Source organism: Pan paniscus, chromosome 16 (genome assembly GCF_029289425.2).
Source record: "Pan paniscus chromosome 16, NHGRI_mPanPan1-v2.0_pri, whole genome shotgun sequence".
In the NCBI taxonomy this organism is placed as follows: domain Eukaryota; kingdom Metazoa; phylum Chordata; class Mammalia; order Primates; family Hominidae; genus Pan; species Pan paniscus.
Genome location: NC_073265.2, coordinates 14287370 through 14310856, shown reverse-complemented (window position 1 = coordinate 14310856; position 23487 = coordinate 14287370).

Genomic DNA, 23487 nt, shown 5'->3' with positions numbered 1-23487 from the left:
TTTTGCTGTACTTTGACATTTTATGTACAGATTATAATATATATTTTCTGTACTTTATATTTTATGTACAGTATATATTATATATTTGTTATATTTTAATATTTTATTTACAGAACAATGTATATTTTTGGTGTACTTTGATATTTTATCTACACTATATAGTATATACTTGGTGTACTTCGATATTTTATGTACAGTATATAATATATATAGTGTACTTTGATATTTTATTTACAGTATATAATATATTTTTGGTGTACTTTCATATTTTATGTACAGTATATAATATATATTTGGTGTACTTTGAAATTTTATGTACAGTACATAATATACATTTGGTGTACTTTGATGGTTTTTGTGCAGTATAGAATATATATGGTGTACTTTGATATTTTATATAGAGTATATAGTATATATTTGCTGTAATGTCATATATTATGTACAGTATATAATATATATTTGGTGTACTTTGATACGTTATGTACACTATATAATATATTTGCTGCACATTGTTATTTTTGGTACAGTATAAAATATATATTATGTATACTTTGATATTTTATCTACAGTATATAATATATATTTGATGTACTTTCATATTTTATATACAGTATATATTTGGTGTACACTGATATTTTATGTACAGTATATAATATACATTTGGTGTACTTTGATATGTTATGTATAGTTTATAAGATATATTTGGTGTACTTTGATATTTTATGTACAGTATATAATGTATATTTGAAGTACTTTGATATTTTTGTACAGTATATAATACATATTTGGTGCACTTTCATATTTTATGTACAGTGTTTGGTATACATTTTGTGTACTTAGATATTTTATGTGCAGCATGTGATACATATTTGGTGTGCTTTGATATTTTATGTACCATATATAATATATTTTTCCTGTACTTTGGTATTTTATGTACAGTATATAATATATATTTGTTGTAGTTTGATATTTTACATACAGTATATAATAAACATATGGTGTAGTTGGATATTTTATGTACAGTATATAATATTTATTTGGTGTGCTTTGATATTTTCTGTACAATATATAACATACATAAGGTGTTCTTTGATATTTAATATACAGTATATAATATATGTAGTGTAATTTGTTATTTTATATACAGAATACTGTATATATTTGCTATACATTTATATTTTGTTTACAGTATATAATATATATTTGGTGTCATTTGATACTTTATGTACACTATATTATATATTTGGTGCAGTTTGATATTTTTCATACCGTATATAATATATATTACGTATATTTTGATATTTTATATACAGTATATACTATATATTTGCTGTACTTTGATATTTTATGTACATTATATAATATATATTTGGTGTACTTTGATATTTTATGTACAGTATATAATATATATTTGGTGTACTGTGATATTTTATGCGCATTATAGAATATATATTTGGTTTGCTTTGGCATTTTATGTAGAGTATATAATATATATTTTGTGTGGTTTGATAATTTTTCTACTGTATATAATATATATTTGGTGTACTTTGATATTTCATGTACAGTATATAATATATATTTGGTGTACTGTGACATTTTACGTACACTATATAAAATATATTTTGTGTAATTTAATATTTTATGTACAGTGTATAATATATATTTGGTGTACTTTGATATATTATGTAGAGTATATAATATATATTTGGTGTGCTTTGATATTTTATGTACAGTATATTATATATTTTCTGTAGTTTAATAATTTATCTACAGTTTATAATATATATTTTGTGTACTTTGATATTTTATGTACAGTATATAATATATAATTGGTTTACTATGATATTTTATGTACAGTATATAATATATATTTGCTGTACTTTGATATTTTATGTGCAGTCTATAATATATATTTGGTGTACTTTGAAATATGTACAGTATATAATATATTTGGTGTATTTTGTTATTTTATGTAACGTATATAATATATATGTTGACTTTGATATTTTATGTACAGTGTGTAATACATATGTGCTGTACTTTGATATTTTCTGTGCAGTATATGATATATATTTGTGTACTTTGACACTTTATGTACACTATATAGTATATATTTGGTGTACTTGGATATTTTATGTTCATTATATAATGTATACTAGGTGTACTGTGATATATTATGATGTTATTTTATGTATAGTACATAACATATATGGTGTATTTTGATATTTTATGTACAGTATATAACATGTATTTGGTGTGCTTTGCTATTTTATGTACAGTATATAATATATATGGGGTAATTTCATATTTTATGTACAGTATATAGTATATATTTGGTGTCCTTTGATATTTTATGTACAGTATATAATAAATCCTTGGTGAACTTTGGTATTGTATGTAGAGTATACAACATATATTTGGTGTACTTTGATATTTTATGTACAGTATAAAATATATATTTGGTGTACTTTGATATTTTATGAACATTATATAATATATATGGTGTAGTTTCATATTTTATTTGCAGTATATCATATATTTGGTGTATGTTGATAGTTTATGTGCAGTATATAATATATATATGGTGTACTTTGATATTTTATATACAGTATATAATACATATGGTTAACTTTGATATTTTATGTACTGTTGTTAATATATATTTGCTGTAGTTTGATATTTTATGTACATTATATAATATATATTTGGTGTACTTTGATATTCTATGTGCAGTATATAAGATATATTTGGTGCACTGTGTTATTTTATGTACAGCATAAAATATATATTTGGTGTACTTTGATATTTTGTGTACAGTATAAAATATATATTTGGTGTATTTTGATATTTTATACACACTATATAATATATACTTGGTGTACTTTGATATTTTATGTACAGTATATAATATATATTTGGTATACTGGGATATTTTATGTACAGCATATAATATGTATTTAGTGTAATTTGATATTTTATGTACAGTATATGATATATGTTTGGTGTACCTTGATATTTTCTGTACATTATAGATATTTTATGTACAGTATGTAATATAAATTTGGTGTACATTGATATTTTATGTATGGTATATGATACATATTTGGTGTACTATGATACTTTATGTACAGTATATAATATACATTTGGCATACTTTGATATTTCATATAGAGTATATAATAAATATTTGATGTACTTTGACATTTTATGTACAGTATATAATATCCATTTGGGATACTTTTATATTTTATGTACAGTATATAATGTATTTTTCATGTAATTTGATATATGTGCAGCATATATTTGGTGTACTTTTAAATTTTATGTACAGTATATAATTTATATGGTTTACTTTGATATTTATGTACAGTATAAAATATATATTAGGTGTACTTTCATATTTTATGTACAGTATATAAAATATATTTTTTGTACTTTGATATTTTTTGTACAGTACATAATATATATGGTGTACTTTGATATTTTGTGAGGGGAATATATTATATATTTCGTGTAATATGATATTTTATGTACACTATAAAATACATATTTAGTGTACTTTGATATTTTATGTACAGTATATGATATTCATTTGGTGTACTTTCATATTTTATGTACAGTATATAATATATATTTGCTGTACTTTGATATTTCAAATACAGTATTTAATATATATTTGGTGTACCTTGATATTTTATGTACAGTATATAATATACACTTGGTGTACCTTGATATATTATATACAGTATATAATATAAATTTGGTGTACTCTGGTATTTTGTGAACAGTATATAATATATTTGGTGTTTTTTCATATTTTATGTACTGTGTATAATATATATTTGGGGTACATTGATATTTTGTGTACAGTATATAATATATATTTGTTGCACTTTGATATTTTATGGACAGTATAGAATATATGGTTGGTGTACTTTGATTTTTTTTGTACAGTGTATGTTATATATTTGGTGTAGTTTGATATTTTATGTATAGAATATAATATGTATTTGCTGTAGTTTGTATTTTATGTACAGAATGTAATATATATTTGGTGTTTTTTATTTTATGTACAGTATATGATAAATATTTGGTATACTTTGATATTTTATGTACAGTATATAAAATATATTTTGTGTACTTTGATATTTTATGTACAGTATATAATATACATTTGGTGTACTTTGATATTTTATGTACAGTTTATAATATATATTTGGTGTGCTTTGAAATTTTATGTACTGTATATAAAATATATTTGGTGTACTTTAATATTTTATGTACAGTAAAAAATGTTCACTTGTTGTAGTTTGATATTTTATGTACAGCACATAATATATATTTGCTGTACTTTGGTATTTTATGTACAGTACATATATACTCGGTGAACTTTGGTATTTTATGTACAGTATATAGTATATATTTGGTGTACTTTATATTGTATTCTGTATACGATATATTGTATACACTATTCAACATATTTTTGGTGTACTTTGATATTTTATATACAGTATATAAGATATAGTTGGTGTACTATGATATTTTATGTAGAGAATATAATACATATTTGGTGAACTTTGATATTTTATGTACAGTATACAATATATATTTGGTGTAGATTGATATTTTATCTACAGTATATAATATTTGTGGTGCACTTTGTTATTTTATGTACAGTATATCATATATAATTGGTGTACTTTGATATTTTATATACAGTATATAGTATGTATTTGGTGTAATTTGATATTTTATGTTCTGTATATAATATATATCTTGTACTTTGACATTTTATATACAGTATATAACATATATTGGCTGTAATTTTATATATTATGTACAGTACATAATATATATTTGGTGCACTTTGATATTTTGTGTACTGTATATAATATATACATTTTGTATATTGATAATTTATCTACAATATATAATATATATTTCGTGTGTTTGATATTTTATGTACGGTATATAATACATATCTGGTGTACTTTGATATTTTATGTACAGTATATAAAATATTTGGTGTAATTTGGTATTTTATGAACAATATATAATATATATTTTGTGGACTTTGATATTTTGTGTACAGTAGATAGTATACATTTGGTGTACTTTGATATTTTATATACAGTATATAACATATATTGGCTGTAATTTTATATATTATGTACAGTACATAATATATATTTGGTGCACTTTGATACGTTATGAGCAATATACTATATATTTGGTGCACTTTGATATTTTGTGTACTGTATATAATATATACATTTTGTATATTGATAATTTATCTACAATATATAATATATATTTCGTGTGTTTGATATTTTATGTACGGTATATAATACATATCTGGTGTACTTTGATATTTTATGTACAGTATATAAAATATTTGGTGTAATTTGGTATTTTATGAACAATATATAATATATATTTTGTGGACTTTGATATTTTGTGTACAGTAGATAGTATACATTTGGTGTACTTTGATATTTTATATACAGTATATAATATATATTTGATGTACTTTGAAATTTTATGTATAGTATATAATTTATTTTTGGTGTACTTTAATATTTTATGTACAGTATATGATATATATATGGTGTACTTTGATATTTTATGTACAACTTATAATATATATTTGTTGTATTGTTATATTTTATGTAGAGTATATAATATACATTTTCTGTACTTTGATATTTTATGTAGAGTATATAATATACATTTGGTGTACTTTAATATTTTATGTACAATATATAATATCTGTCTGGTATTCTTTGATATTTTATGTACAGTACACCATATAAGTATGTTTTAGTTTGACATTTTATGTTCTGTATATAATACATATTTTGTGTACTTTGATATTTTATGTGCAGTTTACAATATATATTTGGTGTACTTTCATATTTTATGCACATTATATAATATATATTTGGTGTACTTTGATATTTTATGTACAATACATTATATATATATTTGTTGTAGTTGGTATTTTATGTACAGTATATAAGGTGTACTTTTATATTTTATGTACAGTATATAATATATATTTGGTGTATTTTATAGTTTATGGACAGTATATATTAAATATTTGGTGTACTTTGATATTTTATGAACTGTATGTAATATACATTTGGTGTACATTGATATTTTATGTACAGTATATAATATACATTTGTTGTTCTTTGATATTTTATGTACAGCATACTATATATTTGGTGTACATTGGTATTTTACGTATAGTATATAACATATATTTGAGGTTCTTTGATTTTTCATGTGCAGTATTTAATATTCAGTTGGTGTTCTTTGATATTTTATGTACAGTATATAATACATATTTCCTGTACTTTGATGTATTATGTAGAGTACATAACATATATTTGGTGTAATTTGACATTTTATGTACAGTATATAATATATATTTGTTGTACTTTGATATTTTATGTGCAGTATATAATATATATTTGATGTACTGTGATATTTTATGTACAGTATATAACATATTTGCAATAATTTCATGTTTTATATACTGTATATAATATTCATTTGCTTTGCTTTGATATTTTATGTACAGTATATAATATATATTTGGTGTACTTTAATACTTTATGTACAGTATATAATATATATTTGGTGTGCTTTGATATTTTTTGTACAGTATATGATATATATTTGGTGTACTTTGATATTTTATGTACAGTATATAATATAAATTTTGTGTTCTTTAATATTTTAAGTACAGTATATAATATATATTAGGTGTATTTTGATATTTTATGTTCAGTATATATCATATATTTGGTTTATTGTGATATTTTACGTACAGTGTATAGTATATATTTGGTGAACTTTGATATTTTATGCACAGTATATAATATCCATTTGGTGTACTTTGGTATTTTATGTACAGTATATAGTATACAATTGGTGTACTTTTATATTTTAAGTACAGTATATAATATATATTTGGTGTACTTTGATATTTTATGTACAGTATGTAATACATATTAGGTGTACTTTGATATTTTATGTACAGCATACAATATAAATTCTGTGTAGTGTGATAATTTTTTTACAGTACATAATATATATTTGGTGTAGTTTGATATTTTATGTACAGTATATAATATATATTTTGTGTACTTTGATATTTTATGTTCAGTATATAATATTCATTTGGTTTACTTTGATATTTTATGTACAGCATATAATATACCTTTGGTGTACTTGTATATTTTAAGTACAGTATATAATATATATTTTGTGTACTTTGATAGTTTATATACCATATATAATATACACTTCGTGTACCTTGATATTTTATATGCAGTATATAATATACATTGGATGTACTATGATATTTTGTGTACAGTATATAACATATTTGGTGTACTTTCATATTTTATGTACAGTATATAATAAATATTTGGTGTACTTTTATATTTTATGTACTATATATTATATATTTTGTGTACTCTGATATTTTATGTACAGTATATAATATATATTTGGGGTACTTTGATATTTTATCTACAGTAGATAATGCATATTTGGGGTACTGTGATATTTTATGTACATTATATAATACATATTTGTGGTACATTTATGTTTTATGTACAGTATATAATACATATTCGGGGTACTTTGATATTTTATATACACTATAGAATACATATTTGGGGTAATTTGATAAATTATGTACAGTATACAATACATATTTGGGGTACTTTGATATTTTATGTAAAGTATAGAATACATATTTGAGGTACTTTGATATTTTATGTACAGTATATAATACATATTTGGTGTAATTTGATATTGTATGAACAGTATATAATACATATTTGGTGTAGTTTGATATTTTATGTACAGTATATAAAACATATCTGGTGTAGTTTTATATTTTATGTACAGTATAAAAAACATATTTGGTGTACGTTTATATATTATGTACAGTTTATAATACATATTTGGTTCAGTTTGATATTTTTGTACAGTATATAACACATATTTGGGGAACTTTCATATTTTATGCATAGTTTATAATACATATTTGGTGTATTTTGACATTTTATGACCAGTATATAATACATATTTGGTGTTCTTTGATATTTTATGTACAGTATATAATTCATATTTGGTGTTCTTTGATAATTTATGTACAGTATATAATACAAATTTGGGTACACTGATATTTTATGTACAGTATATATTGCATATTTGGTGTGCTTTGATACTTTATGAACAGTATATTAAACATATTTGGTGTACATTGATATTTTATGTACAGTTTATAAAACATATTTGGTGTACTTTGATATTTTATGTACAGTTTGTAATACATATTTCATTCACTTTGATATTTTATGTACAGTATATAATACATATTTTGTTCATTTCGATATTTTAGGTACAGTATATAATATATATTTGGGGTACTTTGATATTTTATATACAGTATATAATACCTATTTCGGGTACTTTGATATTTTATGTACAGTATATAATACATATTTGGGGTATTTTGATATTTTATGTACTGTATATAATACATATTTGGGGTACTTTGATATTTCAAGTACAGTATATAATACATGTTAGAGGTACTTTGATATTTTATGTACTGTATATAATACATATTGGGTTTTCTTTGGTATTTTGTGTACAGTATATAATACATATTTGGTGTACTTTGCTATTTATTGTAGAGTATATAATATATATTAGGTTCACTTTGATATTTTATGTACAGTATATAATACATATTTGAGTTACTTTTATATTTTATGTACAGTATTTAATATATATTTGGGGTTCTTTTATATTTTTTGTACAGTATATAATATATATTTGGGGTACTTTGATATCTTATATACCGTAAATAATACATATTTGGGGTACTGTGATATTTTATGTACAGTGTGTAATACACATTTTGGGTACATTTATATTTTATGTACAGTATTTAATACATATTTGGGGTATTTTGATATTTTATATACAGTATATAATACATATTTGGGGTAGTTTGATATTTTATGTACAGTATATAATACATATTTGGGGTATTTTGATGTTTTATGTACTGTATATAATACATATTTGGGGTACTTTGATATTTCAAGTACAGTATATAATACATATTTGAGGTACTTTGATATTTTATGTACTGTATATAATACATATTAGGTTTTCTTTGGTATTTTATGTACAGTATATAATACATATTTGGTGTACTTTGCTATTTATTGTACAGTATATAATATATATTAGGTTCACTTTGATATTTTATGTACAGTATATAATACATATTTGAGTTACTTTTATATTTTATGTACAGTATTTAATATATATTTGGGGTACTTTGATATTTTATGTACTGTATATAATATATATTTTGGGTACTCTGATATTTTATGTACAGTATATAATACATATTTGGTGTCCTTTGATATCTTATATACAGTAAATAATACATATTTGGGGTACTGTGATATTTTATGTACAGTATGTAATACATATTTTGTGTATATTTATATTTTATGTACAGTATATAATACATATTTGGGGTACTTTGATATTTTATGTACAGTATAAAATACATATTTGGGGTAATTTGATATTTTATGTACAGTATATAATACATATTTTGTGTAGTTTGATATTCAATGTACAGTATACAATATATATTTGGGGTACCTTGATATTTTATGTACAGTATATAATACATATTTGGTGTACTTTCATATTTTATGAACAGCATATAATACATATTTTGTGTAGTTTGATATTTTATGTACAGTATATAAAACATATTTGGTGTAGTTTGATATTTTACGTACAGTGTAAAAAACATATTTGGTGTACTTGTATATTTTTTGTACAGTTTATAATATATATTTGGTTCAGTTTGATATTTTATGTACTGTGTATAACACATATTTGGGGAAGTTTGATATTTTATGTACAGTTTATAATACATATTTCGTGTATTTTGACATTTTATGAAAAGTATATAATACATATTTGGTGTACTTTGATATTTTATATACAGTATATAATTCATATTTGGTGTACTTTGATATTTTATGTACAGTATATGATAGATATTTGGTGTACTTTTATATTTTATGTACAGTTGATTATACTTATTTGGTTCACTTTGATGTTTTATGTACAGTTTATAAAACACATTTGGTTCAATTTGATATTTTATGTACACTATGTAATACATATTTTGTTCACTTGGTATTTTATATACCGTATATAATACATATTTGGGGTACCTTGATATTTTATGTACAATATATAATACATATTTGTGGTACTTTGTTATTTCATATACAGTATATAATACATATTTGTGGTATTTTGATAGTTTATCTACAGTATATAATACATATTTGGGGTATTTTGATATTTTATGTACGGTATTTAATACAAAATTGGGGTACTTTGATATTTTATGTACAGTATATAATACATATTTGGGGTACTTTGATGTTTTCTGTAGAGTATATAATATATTTTGGGTACTTCAAAATTTTATGTACAGTATATAATACATATTAAGGGTATTTTGATATTTTATGTACTGTATATAATACATATTTGGGGTACTTTGAGATTTTATGTACAGTATATAATACATATTTGTGGTACTTTGTTATTTCATATACAGTATATAATACATATTTGTAGTATTTTGATATTTTATCCACAGTATATAATACATATTTGGGATATTTTTTATGTACATTATGTAATACATAATTGGGGTACTTTGATATTTTATGTGCAGTATATAATATATATTTGGGGTACTTTGATATTTATGTAGAGTATATAATATATTTTGGGTACTTTGATATTTTATGTACAGTATATAATACATATTTGGTGTATTTTGATATTTTATGTACAGTATATAATACATATTTGTTGTACTTTGAAATTTTATGTACAGTATATAATACATATTTGGGTTACTTTGTTATATTATGTATGGTACATTGTACATATTTGGGGTACTTTGAAATTTTATGTACAGTATATTATACATATTTGAGGTACTTTGATATTTTTTGTACAGGATATAATACATGTTTGGTGTACTTTGACATTTTATGTACAGTATATAATACATATTTGGTGTAATTTTTTATTTTATTCACAGTATATAATACATATTTGGTGTACTTTGATATTTTTTGAACAGTATATAATACATATTTGGTGTACTTTTATATTTTATGTACAGTATATAATACATAATTGGTCTACTTTTATATTTCATGTACAGTATATAATACCTATTTGGTGTACTTTAATATTTTATCTACAGTATATAATACATATATGGTGTACTTCGATATTTTATGTACAGTTTACAATACATATTTGGGGTACTTTGATATTTTATATACGGTATATAATACATATTCCGGGTAGTTTGATATTTTATGTACAGAATATAATACATATTTGGGGAACTTTGATATTTTATGTGCTGTAATAATACATATTTGGGGTACTTTGATTATTTTATGTTCAGTATATAATACACATTAGGGGTACTTTGGTATTTTATATACAGTACATAATACATATTTGGTGTAATTTCATGCTTTTTGTATAGTATAAAATATGTATTTGGTTCACTTTGATATTTTATTTACACAACATAATACATATTTGGGGCACTTTGATATTTTTTGTACGGTATATAATACATTTTTGGTGTACTTTGATATTTTATGTACAGTGTATAATAAATATTTGGTGTACTTTGATATTTTATATACAATATATAGTACATATTTTGTGTAATTTGATAAATTATGTACAGTATATAACACATATTTGGGGTACTTTGATATTTTATGTACTGTATATAATACATATTTGGTGTGCTTTGATATCTTATGAACAGTTTATGATACATATTTGGTGTAGTTTGATATTTTATGTACAGTATGTAAAACACATTTTGTGTACTTTGGTATTTTATGTACAGTTTATAATACATATTTGGTTCACTTTGATATTTTATGTACAGTATATAATACATATTTGGTTTACTTTGATATTTTATGTAAAATTTATAATACTTCTGTGTTGTGCTTTGATATTTTATTTACAGTATATAATACATATTTGTGGTACTTTGATATTTTATGTACAGTATATAATACATATTTGGGGTACTTTGATATTTTATGTACAGTATATAATTCATATTTTGTGTACTTTGTTATATGTATGGAATATAAAAAATATTCGCTGTATTTTGATATTTTATGTACAGTTTATAATACATATTTGGTTCACTGTGATATTTTATGTACAGTACATACTACATATTTGGTTCACTTTGATATTTCAGGTTCAGTATATAATACATATTTGGGGTACTTGGATATTTTATGTACAGTATATAATTCATATTTGTGGTACTTTGATATTTCATGTACAGTATACAATACATATTTGGGGTACTTTGATATTTTGTCTGCAGTGTATAATACATATTTGGGGTAGTGTGATATTTTATGTACAGTATATAATACATATTTGGGGTATTTTGATATTTTATGTACAGTGTATAATACATATTTGGGGTACTTTGATATTTTATGTACTGTATATAATATATATTTGGGGTACTTTGATATTTTATCTTCAGTATATAATGCATATTTGGGGTACTTTGATATTTTTTGTACAGTATATAATAGATACTTAGGGTACTTTCATATTTTATGTAGATTATATAATACATATTTGGGGTACTTTGATATATTATGTACGGAATATAATACATATTCGGGGTACTTGGATATTTTATGTACAGTATATAATACATATTTGGGGTACTTTGATATTTTATTTAATGGAAAAGAAAGGAATGGACTAGAATCTAATGGAGTGCAATTGAATGGACTCGAACTGAATGGAGTGTAATGGAATTGAGTGGAATGGAATGTAATTTAAAGGACTCAAATGGAATGGAATGGAATTGAATGGACCCAAAAGGTATGGATTGGAATGGAATGGAATGGACTCGAATGGAATGGAATTTAATGGACTCGAACGGAATGGAAGGGACTCCAATGGAATGGAATTGAAAGGAATCCACTCGAGGGAAACGGAATGGAATGAAATGGAATACACACAAATGGAATGGAATGGAATTGACTCGAATGGAATAGAAAGGAATGGACTCGAATGGAATGAAATAGAATGCAATGGACTCGAATGGAATGGAGTGGAATGGACCCGAATGGAAAAGAATGGAATGAAGTGCAATGGAATGGAATGGAATGGAATGGAGAGGACTGGAATGGAATGGAGTGGAATGGAATGGAATGGAGTGGAATGGAATGGAATGGAATGGAGTGGAATGGAATGGAATGGAATGGAATGGAATAGAATGGAATGGAATGGAGGGGAATGGAATGGAATGGAATGAAATCGAATGGAATGGAACGTAATGGAATGAAATGGCCTCGAATGGAATGGAATGCAATGGAATGGACACAAATGAAATAGAATTTTAACTGAAAAGAATGGAATGGAATGGAATGGTCTCCAATGGAAAGCAATTGAATTGAATAGACTCGAAAGGAATGGAATGGAATGGAGTGGAGTGATGAAATGGAATGGAATGGAATGGCATGGCATGGCATGGCATGGAATGGCATTGAATGGAATGGAATGGCATGGAATGGAAAGCAATGGAATGGACTCAAATGGAATAGAATGGAATTGACTCGATTGGAATAGAATGGAATGGAATGGACGCTAATGGAATGGAAAGGAATGGACATGAAACTTATGGAATGGAATGGGATGGAATGGAATGGACTGGAATAGAAGGGAATGGAATGGAGTGGAATGGAACGGAATGGACTTGAATGGAATAGAATGGAATGGAAAAGAATGGACTCGAATGAAATGGAATGGAAAGGACTTGAATGCAATGGAATGGATTCAAATGGAATGGAATGGACTCGAATGGAATGGAACGGAATGGACTCAAGTGAAAAGGAATAGAATGGACTCGAATGGAATAGAATGGAATGGAATGGAATGTACTCGAATGGAATGGAATTGAATGGACACGAATGGAATGGAATGAAGTGGAATGGAATGGAATGGAATGGAATGGAATGGAATGGAATGGAATGGAATGGAATGGAATGGAATGGAGTGGAATGGAAAGGAATGGAGTTGGATTGAATAGAAAGGAGTGGAATGGAATGGACTCGAATGAAATGGAATGGAAAGGACTTGAATGAAATGGAATGGACTCGAATGGAATGTAATGGATTGCAATGGAGTCGAATGGAATGGAATGGAATGGACTAAAGAGGAATGAAATGGAATACACTTGAATGGAATATAATGGAAAGGAATGGGCTCTAATGGAATGGAATGGAATGGACACGAATGAAATGGAATGGAGTGGAATGGAATGGACTGGAATGGAATGGAATGGACTGGAATGGAATGGAATGGAATGGACTAGAATGGAACAGAATGGAATGGAATGGAGTGCACTCGAATGAAATGGAATGGAATGGACTCGAATGGAATGGAATGGTCAAGAGTGGAATGGAATGGACTCGAATGGAATGGAATGGAAAGGAATCGAATGGAATTTAATGGAATGGAATGGAATGGACTCGAATGGAATGGAGTGGAATGGATTCGAATGGAATGGAATGGAATTGAATGGACTCGAGTCGAACGGAATGTAATGGTAAGGAATGGACTCGAATGGAATGGAATGGAATGGAATGGAGTGAAAGGGACTCGAATGAAATGGAATGGAATGGACACGAATGAAACGGAATGGAAAGGACTCGAATGCAATGGAATGGACTCGAATGGAATGGAATGGAATGGAATGGACTCGAATGGAATGGAACGGAATGGACTCAAGTGGAATGGAATGGAATAGACTCGAATGGAATGGATGTGATAATCATTTGAAAGTAGTTTTATCAAAATCATCCGACAGAACAAGTTACTTTTCTAATTAGCATCTTCAGTTAAATACTTAAATCTGATGAATAATAAGTTATGCATTATGCTAAATTGCATTGGCTCACTATTCTAGAATGCTTTCAAATTAATTAAAAATGAGATATTCAGTAATGAGAAATATAAAAAGATAACCTATTTCAATCAGTTTAAATTAGAATTTAACATTTCTTCAATACACTATATTGTAGTCAATTGCAAGAGTAATAAAGGAAAATTATTGAGACTTTAATAGTGACCATTCAAAATTCATAATGCATTATTAGAAAGAAAACTAAGGTCCCTACCAACTTTCCAAGTCACTTCAAACCATAGCCAAGGTCCTTACAACAGCAAGTAAGACTCCACAAAATTCCCACTTCTTCACCTCTATTGTGTTACTTCTGGAATCTTCTACTACTCCAAATTGTGTGTTTTGCTCCAGACTCAGCCGTTCTCACTACCTTGTTCTTCCAATTGCCATCATCTCTGTGTGGCCTTTCTTGACTCTCCAGTTAAAAATTACGCTATCAAAATTATCTGATCTCCATCCAGGATTACCTTTCACCATCTAACTTACGATACTTCACATATTTATGTGGCTCATTGTCTGTTATCTGTCTCCCTAAGTTAGAATGCGAGCTTCATGATGGCAGACTTTTGGTCAATTTCCTTCACTCAATAATTCCTGACCCAAAGTAAACACTTCATAAGTATTTTTTGAATATACAAATATATAGTACAAATTATCAAGGAGCTTATAAATAAGTAAAGACACAAACCAGCATTATAGTACAGTTTGAGAAATATCAATATTGTGGTATAGGAGGAGGTATGTAAACTATTAGAAGCAACTGTTAAATAAGAAGCAATTCAGAAAGACACACAGTGTGGGTGATATCTGAGTTAAAGGACAGAAAGTAAGAAGATAACCAGATGGAGAAAAGAGAGGAAGATCTTACAAACATCAGAAGCATCAGAAGTTACCAAAAGAAAAGCAAGTACAAAATAATCATAAGAAAAACAATTGCATCCCAATTATTATGACAAACATAATTAACTATGAAAACCCAAAACAGTTCATGCTTTGATAATGCTAAAGTTCATATGTAGGTTAAGATGTGATAGAACAATCTGTAAATCTTAGTGCTTCCTAACTTTTGAGAAAATATTTTTAGGCAAGATATGCTGATTTAAGGAAGAAAAGTTGCTAATGGATGAGGCATGTCCCTCAAAGACAAACACTATGAACACTATGTAAAGCCTTTATAATGCAAAGGTGCCAGGTTTTTTTTTAAGTCCTTGGAATCTCAATTGGCAACTTTGAAATTCATGTGTAATTCATGAGTTTTTTAAAAGAAATGTAATAAGTTACACAAGTGATTCTAGAGCTTGTCTTTAGGCTGAGGTAGATATTGGCATTGTAAGTTGAAGTGTTAGAAAGGAACAATAAGAATTAAGAATAAGCAGTAATTTCTGCCAAGATCTGTGGCACCCAGTCTCACACATAAGGCTTTTTGGAATCTCTTGGTTTCCAAGGTTCAGGCTCTCATGCTTTAGTTTGTACATAAAGGACTTAAGTTATTCTTAAAGCACAGTTTTAGCACTTCATACCAGGAGATGGTTATGAGACTGATCACAGGATAAAGTGAAATAGGATGTGTGCCTGCTTGTAGAAGGAACCTCTTTCCTTCTGCCATTCTATTCCTACTTTTCTGGCAGGAAAGTCCTAGAAAAAATTTCTTATACAGATTAATTTTAAACAATTTACATTATATTTTACTATTATTAGCTTCTAGAATATCTGAGCTTAGGCTGGCCCTGGTGGCTCACACTTGAAATCCCAGCACTTTGGGAGACTGAAGTGGGTGGATCACCTGAACTCAGGGGTTTGAGACTAGCCTAGCCTAGCCAACATGGTAAAACCTAGTCTCTACTAAAAATCCAAAAATTAGCCGGGTGTGGTGATGCGTACCTGTAATCCCAGCTACTCGGGAGGCTGAGGGAGGAGAACCATTGAGCCTGGGAGGTGGAGGCGGCAGTGAGCCAAGATTGTGTCACTGCACTCCAGCCTGGGCAACAGAGCAAGACTCTGTCTCAAAAAAACAAAAAACAAACAAACAAACAAACAAAAAAACTTAGCTTATATATTTCTCACAACTGATCCTACCACTTTACTTCTTTTTTCCTGTTTATGCCAATTATTTCTATTCCTCTTTACATATAGGCAGAGAGATATGACTAAAATGCATCATAGACAACGACATCTACTAAATTTACCTATTCTTCATGTTGAATTCCACAACAGATTTCAAATACAACCAAAATCTCCAAGTGAAATCTTAATTCTAAATTGAGTGCTTGTAGTCGTCAAATATGTTCAAATAGAACATCAAAGCTCAATAAAAATAGTTATATCACTTGGGATGGTATTTAAAATATTTTTTCCTAAATAAATTCAGCTTCAGAGGATGAGAAAACCTTCATTAGGAGATGTATTTTAAAGAACAAATTAAGTTAAACAAATGTGAAAGAAATCATACTTTATTATGTTGAATATTAAGATACTTTTTGTTACTATTGTGAATTAATGCCATCCAAATATTGAGTGATGTAATTCAATTTAGTAAAAGAAAAAATTCTAAATTATCAACTTCTTTCCTTATAAAAATGAAATATGCTATAACTTGCATTGTTTCCATGGCAATGACCCTGATGATCAGAAAGAGAGGTTAAAACATAAAAACATTTAAAATCATCTAATCTAAATTATAAAAAAGAAATCCCCTTCTTCAGAAAAAATAATTTTTTAAGGAAGCACTCAAAAACAAATCTCTACTAGTAGATACACAGCATACACATCTCTTACTATTTCCCATGCAGACTGCATAAAAAGGCTTGCTGACTACTTTTAAGAAAACAACATTCAGATGTCTGGAAAGTATCTGAAATGCACGATTAATCTACACGGATAATTTTCTCAAGAAACTAAATTTTGAAGACAAGTAATTCAAAAGTATATTGTCTTTAAAGTAAATCCACTGGTATTCTTAAACTGCTGTAATACTTTCTCTGTTTACCTTATAGTGTGAACCTCTCAAGCTATGGGAATGCATGTAATCTCTAAGAATAGCTGACTTCTTTTGTAGGAAAAAGCTGTTAGAAATGACTGTTAGGATTTCAAATGTTTGGGTGTGTGTATTCATGTGGGTTTTATGTGTTGAATATTTGCATTTATAATTTTAAGATGCTTAAATCCAAAACTAAAATGACCCATGTAACATAATTCTGCCATAGGATAAATTAAATTCAATTAAATTTTTCCATACAAATTATTATCTACCACAATGTAAAAATATTTATATATCATAAAGATGTAAGAAACACTGACTTCTGTAATACAGCAGAGTTCAATTTCACTGCTACTTAGCTTGATGATATTTTAAGGTCATGTCTCTTGGAATACACATTCAATATTCATTGCCAAATGTCTGAGCTCACCTCTCTTGAAGCCATATTCAATTATCAAATGAAAATAATTTACCAAGCAACCTCACAAAACACAAACTCTAGGTAGCATTAAGGTTTTTCAAAGTGATTATTCCTTACTGGTAGTGATCCTAAGATATTAAAACTCATAGATCACATGATCTGAGATTTTCTAATTGAAAAGCTGTAGCTGTAAACCTTTAATTCAAAGTCGGATATCACCTTCAGCTGTCAAAAGAATTACACAATCACTTAAATTTCTGGAATGAAAGAGAAAATGAAGAGAACAATAAAAGTAACTTTGAAATGCACTGGGAAACAATTGGAAGGAACCGAATGGAGGCAAAGACAGAGAGAGAGAGGGCTGTTTATCTAACCTTTCCTTCTTGAGTAGGTTTTCTCTGATATCTCTAGAGAAAAATTGGATGTGTAACAATGAAATACAAAATACAAGATATTGTCTTCGTATAATTACTTGCAATGATTCCAAAATGGCAGAATTTGAGAACCTGCTAAATAGGACAACAAAGTGATCTGCTTTTCCAAAATTTTGCCCCTTAACTAAAATATTATTTCATGGTGAAGATCAATAAAACTGACAATTGGAATTGCCAGATATTATCAGATTTTATTTTTTGAATGCTTAATAGCTGACCCAAAATCTGGTCATAAAAATGGAAGTTAAATTAAATTGTCCTCAAAATTTAAGTTGCTACATTTGTAAGCACCACTTCCTTCTTCAAAATTTCAAACTTTCTCATATCTAGCAGCAAATTGAAATTAGGAATCTAAGCATGTAAATTCATCGTGGAAACCAAATTGATTAAAATTTTCTGTGTACTCATGATAATGTTTAAAATTTTTGCTACATTTAAACCCTAAGTTAGTTACAAAAACTCTAAAATTATGCTTGTTTGAAAACTTGGGCTAACTTGCTTTTGAAAACATACTGACATATTTATTCCATTCTTATAATTATTTTTGTATCACTCCCAAACAGCACACCATTGTATATGTCCCCAAAATGGCACTTCTTTGCTAAAGCCATTAAGACAGAAATACTTTTGAGCCAGATGCAATGGCTCATGCCTATAATCTCAGTACTTAGGGAGGCCTAGGTTAGAGGACTGCTTGAAGATAGGAGTTCGTGACCTGCCTGGGCAACATAGCACGACCCAGTCTTTACAAATGAAATGAAAACAAAATACAAAATAAACTAGCTGGGCATAGTAGTGCACACCTGTGGTCATAGCTATCAGGAGGCTGAGATGAGAAGACCATATGAACCTAGGAGTTTGGGGCTGTGATGAGCTATGATTGCACCACTGCATCTCAGTCAGAACTACGGGTTGCTGAGTTAGAAATAAGTTCTCAGTTCTGAATATAATAACTGCTCCTGACACTCCCCAGAATCCTGCAAATGAGCTGGCTTTTCTGGTGCCTCTCTATAGTCCCTCTTTCTCAGGAAACACCCCCATGGTTTTGCCTGCTGTGCTATTAATTACACCCATGCTTATTATATGTCAGTTCAGTTTTATCTAGATTCTCCCGAAGTCAGTGCTGAACTTAGATGTTTGAAAATGTATATATTGTAACAGTTACTAAAAAGACAAAATACAGCTAGATATTTATGCTATTTGTTTTATTTCCATCATAGGTATATTTCCTTTTAAAATTCATATGTATCTTTCTCTAAGGATTGTCTCCATTTTCAGATGTTAAACACTTTCTCATGCACAAACCACCTAAGCAGCATAGACACAGAGTCCATGTCAGGGAATGTTACATTCAGGATAGGCACCTATTATTCTGTAACTCAGAAGTAGGAAAATGGATGTCCTCAAGCAGATGCTTTTCTTGACAGATACAAAAAATTGACAAGGATCATTGACTTACTTCCAACCCACCATTCATCCCTTTTCTCTTATTTTGACCCTAAGGGTCCCAGAGGGATAATGGCCCTACATTGTTATTTAGAATTCAGATTTCAGACTGCATTTCTTATATCATTTTTTATAAGTAGTGGTTGCACACAGTTGAGACAATACTATGATATTAATCTACATTCCTCGTTAAATTGATTTTTGTCTTCCATTTCTTTAGCTTAGGTACAATTTCTCACACGGTTTCTCAGGAAGGAACATTGGGATTTCCCAATGACTTAAACATTTAGAACATAGTCTATTCATAAATATGAAGAGCTTGTGTAGAAAGTATAATTTACTTATACTATTACGCTTAAGAAATTATGTGAAATAATGTGAAAATAATCTTATAACATTTGCATGCATATTTGCTGCAAAAGTCATACTTCATTGATACTTAATCATAATCTTGGACATTGCGGGTTCCAATAACCAATATTTAATGCAAGACTGTAAACTTACTAGAGAGAAGACCTTATTTATAAATTTTCATGTATTCTTTTCTTGACAATAATAATGAGCTATGAGATTTGTATTTTAAAAGATACTTAGTAATAAAAACTTTAATTTTTGAAACTTTTATTTTTAAATTCTGCTTAATTGCATAAAAGTTAAAAGGTAATATTTAATATTTAATGAGACTTATTGATCTAAATGATGATATGCAGCTTGGGTTATACTTGCAATTATAAGATTTGCTCATTACACCTAAGCAATCTCCTTCACTCAATCTAGCTACCACAGAGGAAGCAAAATTAACTGAATCATAATATCAAAGCATTCCATTATGTTTTCTATTAAGTTGTTTTGTTCTTTGAATCATTGTCTATTTTAATTTATCCTTTTAGAAAGAAAACAAATTACTTAACTTGCATTTCCCACTAGAAGCTTCACTGCAGCTAGACTTGGAATTGATTTCAGGCCATTTTTTAATAAATGATGGTCCCCAGTGAAGGATAGAATATTTGAGCAATCAATACTGAGTAAATAAAAGGGTTTTTTGGGTAAACAAGAGAGAAGATACCTATTTTTTTCAAATATTTTAAATATTTAATAACCTATTCCTCATCTAAAACAAGCCACAATTACTGGAAATGATGGTCAGAGGAAGGTTTTAGCAACCCTGTGTAATACTACACATCATGTTGGATCACTATTACAGACAAACACTTGTCATGCTGCATTTTAGTAATTCTACACATTACCAGAGAAATGAACAACTCTTATAGCCACAGAAACCCAACGTAGCTACTTTCTACATATTCTTGTTTTAGCAACCCTGTGTAATACTACGCGTCATGTTAGATCACTATTACAGAGAAACAGTTGTCATGCTGCATTATAATAACTCTACACATTACCAGAGAAATAAACAACTCTATAGCCACAGAAATCCAACATAGCTACTGTCTACATATTCTTGTTTTAGACCTTTGGTGAAAAAACTACTATGTGTATTAAATATATTTTACTTTAGTTTTATCACAAAAAAGAAAAATGAGAATTCTATTAAATACTAATATAAACTCTGAGTGGCATGAAAGAAAAATTAAAATCAAAGCTGATCTTAATTAACAAAATGTATTATCTGCTTACATGTATATACAACTATTCATATACAAAGGCACACATGCACTTGTGGTTTTGAAAAATATCTATTTCATTTCAAAAATTCATTGAACAATATTACATATGGCAAGAAAACTGCTCTTTTTGAAGGATCTTTTAAAAATTGTTAAACTTTATTAAATACTTCAAACTAGCAAAGCTCAACTTCATCACAATTATATAATAACACTGCACGCTTTCATTTTTATCTGGAGAAATATACCTATCCCTTGAAATAAACTCTGTGAACATCCCGCTCACAGATTTCATTTCAAGCCTTGAAAATGCAGAAAATCAATGCCAAATATACTTGTCCCAAAAGGAAAAGAAAATTTCAGGGGTGTCAGGATGTTTTATCACATAGAATACAGAATTGCAATTTGTATCTGAGCAGGCAACACACCTCCAAAAATAATACAATACTTATCACAAAATACATTCACAGATACTAGATTTGGCACAAACCACTCCATACAGCTATTGATCAAGTCAGTATTGAAAGCTTTATTACAAAATCTATGGCCCGTTTCTACTCTCCAACAGACATTTCAGGATGCCACAACCTTGCAGCTCCACTCTATCATTAATTTCCCCTAAATACCCTTGGCAGAAGAATGAGAAACGTCACGTTTTTTCATTTAATTTCTAAAGAACATCACATCCTTTAAGAATAGGTTCTTGAAATTTTAAAATGTAAAACATAAAAACCCTAAAGAAAAGAAACAAACTTCCAAAAACTTTTCTTCAAAGTCACAACAACTTTATATGCTACGTGTTCTTGTAAAATACCACACACACAAACTCACATGCATTCCCACCCCCCCAAAACGCACACACACGTAGCCTCATAATTATATATATATATATATATATATATATATATATAATGAATTCCAACAGAAAAAAAGCCAATTTCGGAAAGATGGCTTCAATTTTGATGCATTTACTCACACCTAACTCTATTTCAATTTAACTGGTGCAGAGGCATTACAATACCCTGTAACAAAAACCTGGCGGAAGATTACAACAAATTGCTTAAACGTCAAACCAAAGACTCACATAATTTCATCATAAAGTGAAATTAGCATCCAACTCTCAAAGAATTAGAACATACTTGCACTTACCTTGGCCTAGTCCATTCCCCTGATGACCCAAAAAGACCACAGTCATCAACAGTCCCGGAGCCCATGTCCACATCCTTCTAGTGACACTTTCATGTCTTCTGGCCATTGCGTCTTAAACTCTGCATATTCAGTGGGGTGGATGTGAAAGTAAAATACATTACATTCTTAGAGAAATATACTACGACTCAAATCCCATATCTAATATGCACTGTGCATTTCTGAATTATCCTGCTTACAAGGAGGTACATTTGAAAATCATGCTTCCCTTTAGGATTGTCATATTGATGATTAATATGAAAGCT